At 42.6% G+C, this 19229-nt stretch overlaps 1 protein-coding gene and 1 long non-coding RNA gene across 4 annotated transcripts in view; one reads left to right on the forward strand and one right to left on the reverse strand.

Annotated features, from left to right (window-relative positions):
* Nucleotides 1-19229, forward strand: part of ADCY2 (adenylate cyclase 2) — a 435519-nt gene that overhangs the window by 267866 nt on the left and 148424 nt on the right. The gene's annotated exons all lie outside the window — the stretch shown is intronic.
* Nucleotides 11270-19229, reverse strand: part of LOC117980208 (uncharacterized) — an 81097-nt gene continuing 73137 nt past the window's right edge. Inside the window, exon 4 of the long non-coding RNA XR_004671403.3 lies at nucleotides 11270-18190. This is a non-coding gene — a long non-coding RNA (uncharacterized LOC117980208). The remainder of the gene's footprint in view (nucleotides 18191-19229) is intronic.

Here is a 19229-nt window from a genome sequence, read left to right on the forward strand (position 1 = left end):
TCTGTACACGTACCTTCAGAACTCAAAATAAAAGTGGAAAAGAAAGAAAGAAAAGGATGGAGGGAGGGAGGGAGGGAGGGAAGGAAGGAAGGAAGGAAGGAAGGAGGGAAGGAAGGAAGGACTGTGAGAAAGGAAAAGGGAAGGAGAAGCTATACTGAGCTGCTCAGATCCTTCTCTGAAGAGTGAGAGAGGCATGGGCAGGACAGGGTTGTTGACTCTGATTTTGCTCCCTTTACATGTGGATTAGTGGGGCAGTCAGGGTTCTCCAGAGAAACACAAACAATGGCATAGGTGTATATATAGAGAAGGAAATTTACTTTAAGGAACTGGCTTATGCAATCACAGGTGCTGGCAAGTCTGAGATCTGTAAGGCAGGCCAGCAGGTTGGAGAGTAAGTTAAGAGTTGATACTGCAGTCTGGAGTCAGAAGGCTGGAGACATAGGCAGAATTTCCATTTTACAGTTTGGAGGTAGAATTCTTTCTTCTTCAGGGGATCTCAGTCTTCACTCTTAAATTCTTCAGTTGATTAGATGAGTCCCAACCATGTTGTGAAGGGTAATCTGCTTTACTTAATCTGTCAACTAATTGTAAATGTTAATCACATGTTAAAAAAAAAATACTTTCACAGTGACATCTATACTACCATTTGCCCGAACAACTGGGCACAATGGCCTACTGAAGCTGACATAAAATTAACCATCTCAGCTCAGAAGCAGGGAAGGGTAGCTATGGGAGGTGAGGAAAGATCCTTGTACATGCTGCTGGAGGCAGAATCCAGTGTCCCAACACCAAGCAATGTAGAAACTCAAAAAATCTTCACTGCATGACTGGCTTCCCTAAGTCCCAAGGCAGTGTATTTCCTTATTTGTAAAGTTTTTTTTTAATTTTCTTTGGCTACTTGAAAACAAACAAGGGTGATTTGGACAGGGGTATATATCTCTAAAGCTTGGGGCATCGAAACTGTTTTGATTGTGCACACCTATGGGTAAATATTTTTAACCAGTCATTATATATATTTGCTTATTCATAAATTATATGTGCTAATATTTATGTAGATTATAAATCACAAGTTAAAATTAAGGGTAGACAAAGATTTAAAACATCTTTTAAAAGATCTACTTTTTAATAGCTCAAAAATACTTTAAACCTTTAATATTTTTGGTAAGAGTCTTATGATGGAAAATGCATACTTGGCAAAAGCAAAAAAGAGGGACAAAAGAACCACAAGACAAACAGAAAACAGTGAACAAAATGGCAAAGGCAACCCCTCCCAATAAATAATTATATTAAATGCAAGTGGATTAAACTCCCAATCAAAAGGTATGTTTAGGAAAATTTTAGTTAACACTTTGCAATCAAATACTTGTTACAAAGATTGGTTTATCCCGACACTTGGTTTTAATGGTCGAATAAATGATTCAATGATGTAATACTCAGTGACCTGGCTTCCAAATCACGATATTCACTTCTCAATCCTGTTCACACTGACATGGAAGTTTTGATAAAATTCAGCTGATCTGTCTCCATCTGTCCTGATGTCAATCAGTTCTTGAAATTCAACCAAAAAAATTGTATTTTTATTTTTAAGCAAATGGATTTAAGACTCATTGAATCTTTATTTGGAAGATTTTTAACTGAATTTAAACATTCTTTTCCTAAGGTATATCACTGTGCAGATATGAGAGTGTTTAGAGTGTTTTTGTCAAGAAAATCACACAAAAAGACATTTCTAATTGCATGCTTTTCACAGATGATATCTCCATAGCATGTTCTTTTAAATAGATCATTTCTCACCTCATCTTTATTTTATTTTGAAAGCAAAGTCTCTTTTGCTGTGCAAGGTAACATATACACAGGTTCTTGGAATTCAGATGTGAATGTTTGAGGAAAGCCATTATTCTCCTTACCATGCATAGCCTCCTCACTTTTGTTAATCACTGTCACTCAAGGGATAACATAAAAGTTATTGGTAGAACACACACAAACACCAAAAAGAAAAAAATAATTTCTAGATTTTACGGAGACAATACTGGGGTCTAAAGGATAACAGAACTCCTTAGGTTAGGATATCAGCATTTCCCAAACAAGCAAATGTGCAAAATTTAGCAGCCATCAGTGTTCTGGAAGCAAGGGACCATTGGCGAATATACCTCTCCTCAATTTCAAGGTTACAGGCAGAAATGCAACTGAGACTCCTTCATCCAACTGTTGCTAGTGCAGATAACAGCTGCTGCCCCCTCCACGGCATAGTGGCCACCAGCACGGAAGAAGCCTGGTCAGTCTTTTCCTAGCCTTCCCAGCAGACAGATGTCCTCCTGCCTCTCTCTGCACGGCCAGCCTCCTGCCAGCCCAGCACGGCAGCACTGCCTTCAGTGCTATTTTTAATTTATAGTGCTGGGACCATGGATGTTTTAGTAGCATTTCACACAGCTTAGAACACGTTTTGCGTTAGGTCTAGAAAAGCATTGCCAAGAATACTTATTCTCTTACCCCCAAAGCCACTGCGGTTTCCTCCATCATCCTTAGCCTCACTTACTGGGATGCTGTTGCACATGGACCACCCTATCCTGGTTGTCAGCCTGCGTAAAGAATCTCCTGAAAGAGATTTTCATGAAAGGGCTTTACAGAAGGCAACAAGAGCACAGAGAAGTTCTGGGTACACTGCCTTTGGCATGCTCGGAAGCAGGTCCAATCCTAGCATGAGCAAGGAAATTGATAGAACCACAACAGTTTACCCAAACCATCGTCTGTTTAAAGAGTGGTATGAGGTCTTCACCCCATGCCTGCTTCTTTATGTCTGCAGTGAAATTCATACATTCATTTTGAATTAGCAATTGATTGTCAAACATCTGTTTAGTGTTGGATTAAGTAGATATTAGAGACCTAACGGAGAAATCCAGCAATCCAGAATCAACGAATATATTGATCTGTTTATCTCCTGGTTTTTATATCACTAGCAGAATTCTTAATACTACTAATAAGCACCTATTCAATTACTACAGTAGACAGAGTGAGGTACACACCTTCTAGATTGACACAGATTTAGCCACACCAAACAAAAGGAAGAAAGAAACCTATACCAGCACCAACTCATCACCCAGGCACTCCACATAAAGCATAAATGGCCCAGTGAAAAGCACAATTCCAGGAAGCCCCAGGCACTGACCCTATTCACGCCTAGCGTGAGAGTCACCCCATGTCTCTGGGTGCACTTTTGTGTTTGGCATCCTGCCCATTGCAGCACCTCCCACGGGGGGGCTTGGAGCCTAGTACCCAAGCCTCAGTGCCCACCAACAGACCTCAAGACTGTGCACTATAACTGAGAAACTCTGAAGACATTCATGGCTTCTGCATTAGTGAGCCTGGGAATCTCATGTTGGAGGAAATGAGTTGAGGGTGTTTATTCCAGGTCCTTTGGAAGAGCCTGGAATGGGGCTTACTTAGGGCCTGCCACTTTCATGATCTTGATCATTGAACCTTGTTTCTTCTGGAAGACCAGCCAGAGCCCTCCATAGATGGACGCCTGCGTGAGGCTGTTGGACGAAGCATATTTGGTCAGGCCGATAGGCTTGGGGTCGGGATTCTAGCAAGTGGGGCCCTGAGATTAATGACAAACACCTGAGGCCAGGCACACCCTCTGCAGAGTTTTGCATAGCTCAGAACTCTCTCTTGGAAGGAGGTTTATGCTCTGTGCTATATGGGAAATTTTCTCTAAACTGGGAATTGCAGAGGTCAGGAAGGTATCTGAAGCAACTGAACAAGTTCAAGCTGGAAGAGGATTTCCGAAGTGTGACTCTTTGGAGAGGCCATTGTGTGGATCCAATGCCTAAAGTACCCTTTCCATTCCTTTGAGCTCAAGCTGGAAGCTTCCAGGTTTAGCATGACAAAACCCTACAAACTGGAAGTGGGTTTTCAAGGTAACACTAGCAGTTTCTGTTTATAGAAACCATCGAAATGGAGGTTAAATGAACATTTCAAAAGAATCTGTTTGTAAAGCCTTCTAATAAAAACATTTAATGGCAAGAGATGGGACCAGATAGCCTAAAGGACATAGCCACAAACTGTTCAATGTGAAAAACATGTGATTTTTTTTTTCTCTCAGCTGAATTGAAAACTCATTTTAATAATTTTACTTCAACTGTAAAGAACTATTCGTTTTTACAATAAGACTCTCACTTTCCTCCAGTAAGACTTTCACTTTCAGAGGGCCATGGTAAGGGAGGACTTTCCCTTCAGGAACGGAAAGGAGACACTCCCTGCTGGGGAGCACTGGCTTGACAGGCTTGCCCTTGAGAACTAAGCTCTGACTTTTTATCTTGCCCAATTTCCTATCTAAGGGGTCTGGGGAGTCATGCCCTACAAACCATACATTCTCATCACATCGGTTTTCTGTGACCCTGTATATCATGACTTACTTTCCAATCTGAGCATAACAAGGAAGAAAATCAAAATGTTTTACCCCAAAATATATTTCCTTGCTATACCTTGAAATTGCCCTGCAAAGTCTCTTGTGGGAAAAATCACCTTCTATAGAGAATCCCCATTTTTTCCTTCTTCCTTTCCAGACCCAGGAAATCATCAACTAAGAGACAGGCACCCTTTTAGGTCTAATAAGAAACATTTTACAACCTGCCCTCTCTCTGAAGTCTGCTATCTGAGAGATTCCTCTGCACAGTACAACTTGGTCTCCACAATCCTTTACCTTAACCTCAACATTCCTTTTCATTGATCCCAGGTCTTCAGATAAACTCAAACCAATTGTCAACCACAAAATATTTAAATTTACCTATAGCCTGGGAGCCCCCGCCCCCTCCCCCTCGCTTTGAGTTGTCCCACCTTTCTGAAGCCAATCAGTGTGTTTCTTAAATGTATTTGATTGATGTCTCATGCCTCCCTAAAATATATAAAACCAAGCTGTGCCCCGACCACCATGGACACATGTTCTTGGCAACTCCTGAGGGCTATGTCACAGGCCATGGTCACTCATATTTGGCTCAGAATAAGTCTCTTCAAATATTTTACAGAGTTTGACTCTTTTCATCAACACCATTGTCCTTTCCTTCCCTTCTCTGGCTGCATTTAAAGGCAGCAGTGATCACAGCTGCCGCCTGGATGTCCCAGTTGTCCATCTGGATGTCCACCAAGATAGCTTCCCAGATAACAGCCAGACCTTTCAATCCAGCCGGGGCTGGCCTTTCCCATTGGGAACTCAGCGGTGTAATTTGTCAGCACCCCAAACACGCACCCCACTCTTGCACCAGGCTCACAGACACTGAGGCATCGAAAGCAGAAAGTAGATTATCTATGAATTGATGCTGAGCAGTCCCACCTCATCCATGTGTGACTCTCCCCTTTGCAGGTCAGTTACCTTCATCATCGTGCCCCACAAGCAGAAATAAGATCAAGTGGAGCTTTGGGACTCCTTGTCGTGACAAGGTCACACCTGGACATGGATGATGGTCTTGAACCCAACTGGTCTCTCCTGGGGCCTTTCCTTAGGTCATCGCTGGAGAGACACTGGCTCGTTTCCTTCTCCTGCTCTTTTTCCTTGTATTTCAGCTGCTGCCCAGCCACATCTCTATCTCTCTGATACTACTCTTTAAGATATCTGTTCTGGGTCTATTTATGTTTTGTTTTTTTTTAATTTAATTCTTTTTTTTTTTTTTTTTTTTTTGAGACAGAATCTCGCTCTGTAGCCCAGGCTGGAGTGCAGTGGTGCCATCTCGGCTCACTGCAAGCTCTGCCTCCCGGGTTCACGCCATTCTCCTGCCTCAGCTTCCTGAGTAGCTGGGACTACAGGCACCCGCCACTATGCCCGGCTAATTTTTTGTATTTTTAGTAGAGACGGGGTTTCACCATGTTAGCCAGGATGGTCTCGATCTCCTGACCTCGTGATCCGCCCGCCTTGGCCTCCCAAAGTGCTGGGATTACAGGCGTGAGCCACTGTGCCCAGCCCTTATTTAATTCTTAGGGAAAAAAATCTTTAATCACTTTGTCTAAATTCTATGAGAGATAGGAACCACCTCCGTATACCACCGACATATTAAAGAGGCCATTTCCTAGGCTGCCAGGAGGAAAGGAACTAGCATTTATTTGTGCTCCTGTTACACCAGGACCATTTTGTCACCCAGGCTGGAGTGCAGTGGCGTGATCTCGGCTCACTGCAAGCTCAGCCTCCCAGGTTCACACCATTCTCCTGCCTCAGCCTCCTGAGTAGCTGGGACTACAGGCGCCCGCCACCACGCCCGGCTAATTTTTTATATTTTTAGTAGAGATGGGGTTTCACCGTGTTAGTCAGGATGGTCTCGATCTCCGGACCTCATGATCCGACCGCCTCGGCCTCCCAAAGTGCTGGGTTTACAGGCGTGAGCCACTGTGCTTGGCCAGGTGGAGTTTTCTTTATGGGTCTGATGATGATACTGAGATTCCCATATGTAAAGTCCAAGATTGCACAGCTGTGTATAATGTCTGCGTTGGGACTTCAGCCCCCGTTATCTAGTTCTAAATGCTCAGCTCTTTCCCACATGGGGCCTCAGTGCCAGTGCTGGCGGTGCCTATGGCTCTGTGCTCAGTTGGTATTGCCCCCCTGGCTTCCTGCCTTCCTGCTCCGTCCTCTCCCACTGTGGGTCAGGGTCATGGATTCTATTCCCTAGCAGTTGGTCTTCCCTCCGTGTGCTTGCGTTTTTCCCTGGAACATAACTCTTACAAAACAGCTACCAAGGTAGCTGGTTAATTACTAGTCTCAGCTTCATGCCCCAGTTCCTCTGCATAGACTAAGGACTCCTCAGGGATGGGTTGTGTTCTAGGCACCTGTTTGTCCTCAGTAGCTAGCGCTGTCCTGGAACTTGATGGGATAGTCCAATGTATATCAAGAGATGGATGGATGAAGAACGGCAAGACTCATGCTCGGGTAAATAAAAGAGCATTCAGAGCATATGAGCAAATAAACTGTCTCACAAGCTGTCAGAAGGGGAGAGGATTACTGCAGCTACTTCCAGGCTTTTCCACTTTCCTGATGAGGGAAAGTGCAAGAGTAAACAAATAATAGGTGTCTCGGCGGGGATGACTGACATGTCTTGGGAAGGAAAGCTTCATGTTCTTTCTTCAGTTCTGCCTTCAGGCTTCAATATGTAGATGTTTTGCAAAGGTCGCGTGTTCCACTCTCAAACCATCAGAAAGTTTCAGGCTAAAGAGACCTCAGAACAGGAGAGCCAGCATTCTTGGTATCTGTTCATCTGGTTCCAAACTCCAAAAGATATCTACATTTTTTTGAGTAACTGTTTCTCAGTATTTAAGATGTGTGATTCATTGACTTTTCTTCATACTTTTAACATGATAATATCCCCTTCCAAGCTCATAAAATAACATGTCAAGACTTGTTCAGGAGTGAAAAGGCCATTCTGTCTGTCGGAATGAATACATTCTACACTGATGTGGGTAGCACAATGAGGTAACCATTGTATATGATAACAATTTTGTGTATCATCTTCCACTAACTAAACTTAACTAAATTTTCATTGCCTTTAAATAATTAAATCAATTAAAATGAAAGTATTCCATAGTTGGAAAGGATATTGAAAGTGAAAGCAATGCTTATTTAACCTCCCTCCCTCTATTAAGAAGACGTTCTAAGCGTTGATGGTGTAGACATGGGGTCTGCTCACTACGACAGTATCAGGGATGCAGAGGTGATGCCATGGTGATCTGGTGTGACTTCTCTAGAACAATGATTTCTTCTTTGCTGACAGCTACCTGTCTGTGCCATTTCAGGTAAATGGGCTACTCTCCTGGAGAATAAGACAGGAAAAATGAATTGTATGATCCCTCTAGATTTCAACACAAACAACTCCAGTGAAAAATTAGTGAGGGTGAGAGGAAATATTTTTTCTACAAAGTATGTGCTTCATTATTTAAGTTGTCTGAAACTATGGTGGGATGGTTAATGTGTCAATTTGGGTAGGCCATGGTACCCAGATATTTGGTCAAAGACTAGATGTTTTTGTGAAGGTTATTTTTAAGATGAGATTACCATTTAAATCAGTAAACTCTGAGTAAATCAGATTACCCTCTATAATGCGGGTGAGCCTCATCCATTCAGCTGAAGGCCTGAAGAGAAAGACTGAAATCTCCAAAGGAAGAAGGAATTCTGCCTCCAGGCTACCTTCAGACTGCTCATCTGCCCTGTGGAATCTTAACTTGCCAGCTCCTGCAGTCACATGAGCCACTTTCTAAAAATAAATGTTCTCTCTCTCTCTCAATAGACAGATAGACAGCAATGGACACATCCTATTTTTTCTGTTTCTCTGGAGAACTAACTAATACACATGGGTACTTCAGAGATCACTAGAAATCAGAAGAATAACATGGAGAATTTAAAAACAATAAGCACACATTTGAAAATACTGATCTAGAAAACAAGAGTTTTTGTTTTTTAATATAAATATGTTTATGTGGGGAAAAATAATTGATATGAACAGAAAGGGTGTGTTTTTAATGGTGGAGAGAAAAGAGTATGGCATTACTTGTCTTATAGCTAAGACATTTGTCAGACAAAGGTTTTCTTGTCTTTCATCTTCCAGTCATCTGAGATCAGCTTGGCATCAGAAGATGCCAGCTGCTCTGAAATTCCAACCCAAAGATGTGAAGTGTGATGAGGATGTGATGTTGCTCAACAACTTGTTCAGTCTATACTAATTTTGGAATAGCCTGAAATCCACCATAGCTCCAGTCTTTACTAATTTAAGAGTAGCCTGGAATCCATGTCTACTCCACTATTTTCCTGAAACATAATTCTATATTGAAATGTGCCTGATTCTAACTGCACCCAGTATGAGGAGGCACAGCAGGCAGCCATCCTGGGCCTGATGGTGGGAAGCAGTGCACCTTGTGAATATTGTGGGAATCACCTGAACTGCTGACACTTCTAAAAAGGAGGAAATGAACAAGAATTAGAGGGAATACACTGGTCGGAACAAAAGGAATCAAGAGTGTAGATGAGCCAAGTCCAAATTCCAATACAGTAAATAGCCAAGTAAAGCAGAAGGAATATCTCTTCCCCTCTAAACTAATAAATACTTACCTGGGTCGAAGGGTGGTGAGAAGCCAGACAATCTAGGACTGTCCAGGTGTGTGAGTCTAAGCAGGAGTTCCCAGATGGACATGGTAGGTCAGAGGGCTGAGTTTGTACACAAAGCTCGGGAGACCATTCATTGGGAGAACTGCAAATCAAATGATATAGGGGAGGATCTGGGTGCATTGGGATCACCTTGAGAGATGAGAATCCAGATCCCAGAAAACTTGGTATCCCTGGCCAAGGAATTTACATTTTACCATTCAGATGGGTGGTTTTCAGTTTACGTGGCACTGGTTAGTGGGTCATGAAATCAATTCCATGGGTTGCAATTTGCATTTTTACAGAATAGACTAGAATAGAAAATGTCAGCGCATTTCATGTAAAAAAGGTAAGTTTTGGTGGGGGGAACCAGTTGCTCCAGTTACATCTCTATTTATTATCAGTGTGTACGTGCACAGGGTTTTCTTCCAGTCCATCAATCCTAATCACACAGGTCAAAAGCCACTGCTGCCGGCAATGGGGAACCACTGAAGAGTTTAAAGTTGCAAGCAGCAGGGTTAGCTTTTGCATTTAGAAAGATACTGTTGTTTCAGAGACAGGATAGATGACACGGGCAGGGTTATGTAGAGGATGGCTTTGGGATACTCTAGCTCTGCCACCCCCAGGCAATGTGAGCTTAGGTCATGTTCCTCAATGGTTTATGGGCATAGTCACCATTCCCAACATATGGGCTTTCTGTGTTTCTTATGGCCCAGCACATGGTGCCTGGCTCAGGGTAACCACTCCAGACAGTTAAGTTGTCACCAATGTTATTTTTTCATTTACTTAATATTTTGGGTTTTAATGTATTTATTTTCATTCATTGCCCAGTATATGAAAAACACTGCATAATCAGCCTAAAAATAGGCCATATGGACTATGAGACCTGCAAACACTACAGGGAGGCGTGGCACTGAGGGCCTTTCAGTGGTGAAAGATGGTGGTGCCCCTCCCACTTTTCACTCTGCCTCTTTCTAACCAGTTTGATTATTCTATGTCTACCTAGTTTAAGAGACTGTGATAGCCCAAGCTGATGGGACTGAGCTCATGTCTCATAATAATATCCATTTTCTCAATATTGATTGAGTAGGTATTGTGTGTAAAATATTTGATCATTTTAAAAATGGTTATATTTATTTTTGTGACAAAATGTACATGGACTGAATGGCTTTATTCAGCACCTATACTACTATGCTATTATTTAACCTTATAACGGAAAACAAAAACTTGGTTTATATACTAGGAATATATGCTCAATGGTACATGGAATATGTGCACACATGCATGTTATAAAATAGCCATCTCCGACCTTTTTGACACCAGGGACGGGTTTTGTAGAAGACAATTTTTCCACAGATCAGGGGAGAGGATGGTTTTGGGATGAAACTGTTCACCCTCAGATCATCAGTCATTAGATTCTCATAAGGAGCACGCAACCTAGATCCCTCCCGTGCACAGTTTACTATAGCGTCCATGCTTCTGTGAGAATCTAATGCTGCCGCTGATCTGACAGCAGAGGCGGAGCTCAAGCGGTAATGCTCACTAACCCGCCACTCACCTCCTGCTCTGCGGCCCAGTTCCTAACAGGCCAGCCAGTCTTTGGCTTGGGGGTTGGGGACCCCTACTCTAAAATGAACTCCATTGATCCCATATCTGCTATTCCATATCCCATGTGATAACTTTTCTAAGATTCCGTCTCTGGGTAGTGCTTTATTTCTTCTTGAGGAAATCAATCTTTAATGTGATTTTAATTATTTTAGAGACAGATGTTAGGCAAGAGAGGAATTTTGCAACTAGAAATGATCATGACCACTTCAATTCTTCAGCTATGAACAGCATGCCTATGTGTATTTTAAATCCAGTCTTGCATCTTCTTTATTTGTATAACAAACATTAGAAAACATTTTGATTGATCTGGTTTTCAATGGAATCATATTGTTAAAATTTTGCTTAAGATATGTGTCATAATGGGAAAAAAAGTTAAGGTATTTCCCAACTTTTTCAGCTGGTTATTTGGGGCATTTCACTACTAATTTTGGCAATTTCCCAAAGGCAAAATGCTACAAAACAAAATTCAGTAAAAAAACAAATATATTCAGTGGTTTTTCTACTTAATGATCACTCATAGACAATGATGCTCGAGTGAGCATGGGATAGTCAACAGGGAGATGGAGGAGGATTTATGTTTAGTATTAATTACACAACTGAGAAATAGTTCTCTCCATCAAAGAGCTGCCTTGGAAACTTCTTATTGTTCACTATGAGTGTGGTGGAGACATCCGTGACAGCATATGAATCAAACTAATTGTAACTCTTACTTGGTGATGAAAAAAAAATGACATGTGCGTTCTTCTAAATTAAGTCTTTCTCACACAAATTACTGGTTGCCACCGTAAATCAAGCAACATGTGTTCTGAATTCTGACTGCTAGAGAATTAGCTATTGAGTGGGGAAATGAGATACTTTTGTTTGCAGCTACACTCAAGTAGACTTTTTTTTTTGGCTTTATCTAAAAATACATGTTGTAGAAGTATTGACTCACCAGCTTCTACAGCAAGAAAGATATTCAGAGTGTTAGTCCGGCCCCTTCATTTTCAGGTGAGGAAAATGATGCCCCGGAAGGTTAGGGAGTGACTTGGAGTCTCATTCAAATGAGTGGGTGAGCTTGGACTTGAATTTCCATTTTCTGGTTTTGGTGCAGTGACTTTTGTGCTCTCTGATGGCTGCTATCTCAGTAGCAAGCAGTCACCTAAATTCAGACGTGGCCAGGTCCCTGCATAAGCCCATATACTATCAGGACACAAGGAAGTGGTGGGGTGGGATTTGATCCAGACTCTTGACTCCAAAGCTACCACACTCTCCTTCTCAGCTGACAACTCAGTGATAACTTAAAATTTATTATTTTCTAAAAGATCTATTGTATGGCTTTTATTGTAAAGTACAACATGTTAAGTAAGCTGTGAGTGTCAAATTATGGAGATAATAGTAAAAATGCCCTTCGGATGAAGGATATAACCTTTATTGTCCTTAATTCAATTGTCAGTGACATTTTTAATGTGTCTGCAATGCCTTTAACTTTGAAACTTTTCAAGGGAACTTTCTCTATACTGGGAGTCATCAAACTACCGCCTGTGGGTCAAATCTGGCCTGCCACCTGTTTTTATGTGGCCTGAGTACTAAGAATGGTTTTTATATTGTTAGATGATTTTTTTTTTTTAAGAGAGAGGGTGTTGCTCTATCACCCAGGCTAGGCTAGAGGGCAGTGGTGCCATCATGGCTTACTACAGCCTCGACCTCCTGGGCTTAAAGGATCCTCCTGCCTCAGCCTCCCGAGTAGCTGGGATTACAGGTGTGAGCTACCACTTCTGGCTGATGTTTTAAAAACTAAATATATGTATCTTATTACAAGTAAAAATTATATGAAATTGTTTATTTTTCGCAAATCAAGTTTTATTGGAACACAGAGCCACACTCATTCATTTGCACATTGGCTATGGCTGCTTACAGTCTACAGTGGCAGAGTTGGGTAGTCATGGCAGAGAGGCCATGGTGCTCAAGGCCTGAACTATTCACTTGCGGCCCTTTACAGGGGTGGTGTGCCAGCCCCTGCTGTGCTCCGCCTGAATGGAGGCTCCATGTCCTGGGATGTCATCCCACAGTGCTGTGACTCTGCCTCTTTCCTCTGAGGCTGGAGACACTATAGTATCCCACACCACACAGAGGACATGCCTCCTTGGAAGGGTCAGGAGTACTATATCATGTAATTTTATTAACCAAGTTACTTCATCACATGCTTAAGCAAAACCGAATTTTATAAACTTAACAATGGTTGGGTGCAGTGGCTCATGCCTATAATCCCAGCACTTTGGGAGGCCAAGGCAGGTGGATCACTTGAGCTCAGGACTACAAGACCAGCCTGGGCAACATGGTGAAACCTTGTCTCTACCAAAAAAAAAAAAAAAAAAAAAAAAAAAAAAAATATATATATATATATATATATATATATATATATATATATATATATAAAACTAGCCAGGTGTTGTGGAACATGCCTGTGGTCCCAGCATCTCAGGAAGCTGAGGCATGAGAATCACCTGAGCCCGGAGGTGGAGGTTGCAGAAAGCTGAGATTAAGCCACTGCACTCCAGCCTGGGTAACAGAGTGAGACTCCGTCTCAAAACAAAACAAAACAAATCAAACAAACCTACAATGTGCACGAAACCTGATGTGATAGCCTGTGTTAAGCCAGCTTCTGCACCTCAGCACTGTGGGCATTGGAGTTGGGTACTTCATCCAGGTAGGGTCCACCCTGTGCCCTGCAGGATGCATAGCAGCATCCCTGCCCTCTGCCCACTGGATCCAAGTAGCCTTTCTCCAGGCTCTGCCCAACCTCCACTCGTGTGGGGAATGAAGTTGTCCCTGGTTGCAACCACTGGTTTAGAATGCAGCCCCGCAGGAAAGCCAATAGGCAAGAGGTGGGGGACAGGGGAAGCTGAGACCCTGACAATACGTAGTAGCCAGAGGCCTCAAAGCGGGGCTGGGAGGCAAGATCATGAAGGGCAGCCTCCAGGGCTGTTGTATCCTGGAAGCTGTTTCCATTCTATTTGAGGCATGTCTGTGAGGCCACTGGAATGTGTTCTGGGATTCCTATCCCCCGATAAACTTACGTTGTCAGGGCACCTAAGCACTCTTAGTTCTTTACACCCATGTGTCCAGTGGGAGAAAATGATCCACTGGAAGATGAAGGAGGAGGAAAGGCTGTTCCCTGGGTTTAGCCGCCCGCTAGCAGGGGCCTCAGAGGGTAGGGTCCAGTCTCAGCGTGTCTGTCGTCAGCTGTCCCTAGCTTCGGTGTTGGATTGACCCCCACTGCTCCCTCCTGGCCCCCACGGCATCACTCGTTGCACTTGTGGTGGTGGTAGTGGTGAGGTTGTTTTCTGCTTCATTTGGGAGCCAGTAGGAGCATCGTATTTCCAGGCTCCTGGCCTTCACATCTTACCCCTTTTCCCGCTGTGTGGGAGGCTGGCGATTCAGTGGTTTCGGTGTGGGGTGGGTGCAGTTTACGTACTTAGTGCTCTATCTGCTTTGAGGCGGGCAGAGGGAAGTATTGGTGCGGGGAGGGCGCCCACAGGACAGCAGGGCTGGCTTTCTCCCTGTGTTTGGTTACGCGCCATTTCGAGTGTGCTCACCCCCTGGAGGGGAGCAGATCTCTTGCCAAGGAGGACAAACTTGGGGTTCCATCCATTCCTCAGCCTGGAAGGCTTCATTTCTAACCAAGAGAAACTGTTCCATTTTACTCATTTTTTAAAAAACTTTCTGTGTTTCCAACCAAGCAATGATTTTCATCATCCTTAGGTCTGAAATTGAATATGGCTGTTAGCCCCACTTTGTGGGTATTCAGAAGAATTCTCTGACTTTGTCAGTTCCGAGCCACTGCTTGGAGGGGTGGGGAGGGTTAAAAGTCAAGCACACCTCCATCTTATGCTCAGCTCTGGAATCTTCTTTCTCCTCTTGGCCACTGATTTTTGAAGTTTATAATACTGAACCATGACCTTTTTTGTGTCGTGGCTGTAGTGGTGAATTTCCTTTGTTGCATTTTAGAAATTTGGTCTATTTTGGCTGGGCGTGGTGGCTCACGCCTGTAATCCCAGCACTTTGGGAGGCCGAGGCGGGCGGATCACGAGGTCAGGAGATCGAGACCATCCTGGCTAACATGGTGAAACTCCATCTCTACTAAAAATACAAAAAATTAGCTGGTCGTGGTGGTGGGCACCTGTAGTCTCAGCTACTCGAGAGGCTGAGGCAGGAGAATGGCGTGAACCCGGGAGGCAGCAGAGCTTGCAGTGAGCCGAGATAGCGCCACTGCAGTCCGGCCTGGGTGAAAGAGTGATACTCTGTCTCAAAAAAAAAAAGAAAGAAAAAAAGAAAAAGAAATGTTGGTCTATTTTGTTAGGTATTGTATAGGGAAGTTCTACCCAATTGTTTTAATATGACACTAATATTTGGCCACCCATATTCATATCTTTATGGTTATCAAAAAATGGAACCATAATTATTGATCATTATTAAATAAATGAAGTAAACATCTGGAAGTGCAAAGAATGTGTAAATAAAATGCATTATTTCTGCCTGCCCTTCCCCCACCAAATGATTTGGAGGGCAACTGGGATGACCAATGTAAGTGAAAGAGTTACAGAATAATTAAGTGACAAGGGGCACTACTGACTATGTGCCATCCTAATTCAGAGAAAAGAAGGATGCATGTAGGCTTGAACTTGTCAAGAGACTTTGCGCCTGTCGAGGCTAACATATGAAGGTTTTCTGCAAACCAGGCACTGTTCCATTGTAGATATTAATTCCTTTAACCCTGCGACCCCTACCGTTGTGGGGCAACAGCAGATTTTAAAGGAGAAGAGTAACAAAACCAAACAAAATATATCAGGAGAGACTGTGCAGGGAAGAATCAGCAGCCACAACTCTCTAGAATGTTAATGAAATGGTGGGCAGGTGTGTAGGTAGGACTGGATCCAATTATGAACTTCGTGGGCATGTTTAGGCTTGAAGTTCTTTTAGCAGTAGTAGAGGACTCCAGTGACTTTACTAGGTAATTGATATCGTTGGTATTATGTTGATAATATTAGCAAGTTAAGACTAGCGAGTGTATAGTTTTCCCGATAAAGAACATTTAGCTACAGGAGAACATTTGTGAATTCAAGTATTTATTATATGATGTTTTTGAAATAATCACTTTGAAAGTTAATAAATACTTCTGTTTTACTTTTCAGATGTGTTACTTTAAAACAAGATACTCTATTCTGTAGCTTTGCAGTATTGGGTAAATGATGAGTGAGGATCAGACATTTGATGTGAGTTTCAGTTTTGAATCCAAGTTGCATAAAAAGCCTGAGATTCATCTACTGAATTGAGAGTTTTGAACATTTAAGGATCTTCTGCTCTGTCATAATTGCTTATATCATATGCAAAGAACATCTTGCTACGGGTAGTGGTATGGTATGCTTTTATCAGCTAGCAAAAAAGTATTTTAGTAAAATCACTAAATAGATAGTCACTAAATAGAGAACAGAACAGTCCCAGATATTTCAATGGATCACTAAAGGATGAATCATGAAACATACCTAAATGTCATTTCATTAATTTCCTTCTTTCTTTGTTCAAAATTGTTTATTAAATCTTCTCAAACCTGTCTAATTTTTGTTTACTTTCATTTTCTTGACAAAACATCAACATGAATTTTAAAAAAAACACTTTCTGAGATAATTCATATGGATTTACGTCTACAACAGTCTTAAAATAAACTGAAAGTGAGTCACTGCATTTGTAGACAGCTGCTTCATTTCCATTGTCTGTCTTGTTTGTTTTAAGGCATTTCTAAGAATTATTTGCCAAATGTTAATTTGAGGTAGAAGCCACAGTGTGAGCTGAGTGATAATAATTTGCGTATTCACTCTATGTCCTCCTAGAAGGACCAATCCTTCTGTGTCTTCTCCTGTGGAGTTTCAGTCCAGCCTTGGCCATACGTTTGGACAAGAATGAACAGAAGAGAAATATATTGAATATAGAACTGGACACAAGGTGAATTCACAGAAATTCAAACTGGAATTTAGGTAGCTGAAACTGGACTTGAAGTTGGAGTTTCTGTATTGCCTGCTCTCAGGGCCCCTTATGGAGAGGACCTGAGCCCCCAGATTCACTGTAGAAATTATTTAACCCAGCCGGGTGCGGTGGCTCACACCTGTAATCCCTGCACTTTGGGAGGCCGAGGCAGGCGGATCACCTGAGGTCAGGAGTTCGAGACCAGACTGGCCAACATGGTGAAACCTCATCTCTACTAAAAATACAAAAAGTTAGCAGGACTTGGTGGCGCGGGCCTGTAATCTCAGCTACTTGGGAGGCTGAGGCAGGAGAATCGCTTGAACGCAGGAGGTGGAGGTTGCAGTGAGCCGAGATCACGCCACTGCACTCCAGCCTGAGCAACAAAAGAGAAACTCCATCTAGAAAAAACAAAAACAAACAAACAAAAAAAAGAAATTACTTAACCCTTGGTTCCACCAAGCCTTTGGAACCATGAATGTGGGAGGAGCCTGTCATCCAAGCTGTGGCAGATGGAAAACATGAACGGTTCCTCTCCACGATTGAATCTGGGAGGGCTTGAGACTTACGTTGACTAACAGGAAATGGGGTAGTGACTGTGAATTCTGGAGTCCTGGCCTTATAAGTTCTTGAAGATCCTCTCTCATTTCCTGGGACTGCTGCCCTGAGAACACCATTAGGGAAGCCAGTCCAGCCTGGCAGAGAATGAGTCTCCACATGGAGAAGACCCAAAGTCCCAGCCCATGGCCAGCAGCAATGGCCAGAAAGACATGTCACTGGGGCCAGCTTGTAGGGTCAGCCCACCTTCCAGCTAAGCACAATCATGGGATTGTTGACAGCAAAACCGGGAGGACCCAGTACCTAGCCACCCAGCCCACTGAATCAGGAGAAGAAAATCCATCATTGTTGTTCCAAACCACTAATTTTGGGGTGATTTGTTTTGCAGCAATAGATGATTGAAATATTAATGCTTCCTAAACCAAGCCAGGCTTGAGCTCAAGTCAGCGTGGGTGCATAGCTGGTGAGAATAACACATTATTTTCCTTAGAAATCTCTGCATAAGATTTAATATTTTACCAGACTCAGCTTTATACATGTCAATTTAGTACTCTTAAGCATCTGTTTACTGTTTGATAAATATTTTTGTTGGCATGACAAAGTTGAGGATTCCTGAGTTTGTTTATGCTAATGTACTTATTCAAATTAATCAATAAATATTTTTTAATGTAATATAGCATTTTCTCATTAGCCATGACTTCCATTTCCATGCTGATCTTGATTTCTGCTTCCTGGCAGAAAACTTGCCTTCTTTTCACTTTGGCAGGGCTGCAGTTTATAAGTTATTCATTCCCTTTTTGGCTCTTCCACACTGAATTCTGGGCCACATGTCTTCCGTCATGGTGTGTAGCTGGAGTCAGCCACAGGAGTAGCGTTCAACGATGTGATTAACATGAGCGCTTGGACTTGTACCTACAGAATAACAGAAAGGAGAATGTTGCTTCATCAGCCCTAGAAAGATCAGATATCAGAAGACCTTTGAGAAACACATTGGAAAGAATTAAAATACTCTTCCTTCTCTGCAGTTCCCCTGGAAATCTATGCTTGCATATCAATAATGCGTATTGTGATAAAATTGAAAGAGAGAGATGTACACACACACATAATATACATAACATATACATATATATTTATATACATCTTCCAATCAGTTCTTCTAATGGAGAAGACACATAGGTGTTCAACAGTAACCAAAAATAGAATTCAAAGTGTATTTACTTTTCTGCTGTCACCCTCAAGGATGTCTTACCATTTCCTCCTGACACCTTGTTGAATGGGAGACACCTAGAACTGAAAGAGACAGCAGTAATATACCTCATCATTTCTCAGGCGAAAGGTCAAGAGGTTATGTAATTTACCCATTGTCCACTTAAAGAGTGACAGAGCTGAGGCCAGAATGTTCTCCTGGCTTCTGTCATTGAAAAATCAGATTATTTAATGAGTTCCTCAGTGAAAATCTTATTCAAAGTGTAATGAGGCATTCGGTCACACAATCATGCATTCACTCCTGTATCCATCCAACAAATGTTTATTGTTTGTCTTCCTATGCCAGGCAATGGCCTCTGTGTTCTGTACTGGGAACAAAATATTGAAGAAGGCACAGTCTGGGCTCACTAACACCTATGCTTGAAGTAAACAGGTGACTTTGGCAGAGTTCAGGAGCCATTAGCAAAGTGAATGTTGACAGCTAACACAGCACACAGCACCTAGCCTAGCTGTGGGTGGGGAGGGCATCCTTAGGGAGGAGGTGGTTGAAAGTTTGTCTGGAGAATTGGTGGGGATAGCCTTAGCAAAGGACTGGGTGGAAATGACGTGATGGAACCAGCCATCCAGGTCCCGGGGGAGCGTGCTCCAGTGCGGGTCTGAGGCTGCAGGTGATTCAGAAGAGCTGGGTTGCAGGGTCAAAGAAAGGAGGAGGAAGAAATAAAGAAGGTGGGATGCCTGGGGTATA

Source organism: Pan paniscus, chromosome 4 (genome assembly GCF_029289425.2).
Source record: "Pan paniscus chromosome 4, NHGRI_mPanPan1-v2.0_pri, whole genome shotgun sequence".
Lineage (NCBI taxonomy): Eukaryota > Metazoa > Chordata > Mammalia > Primates > Hominidae > Pan > Pan paniscus.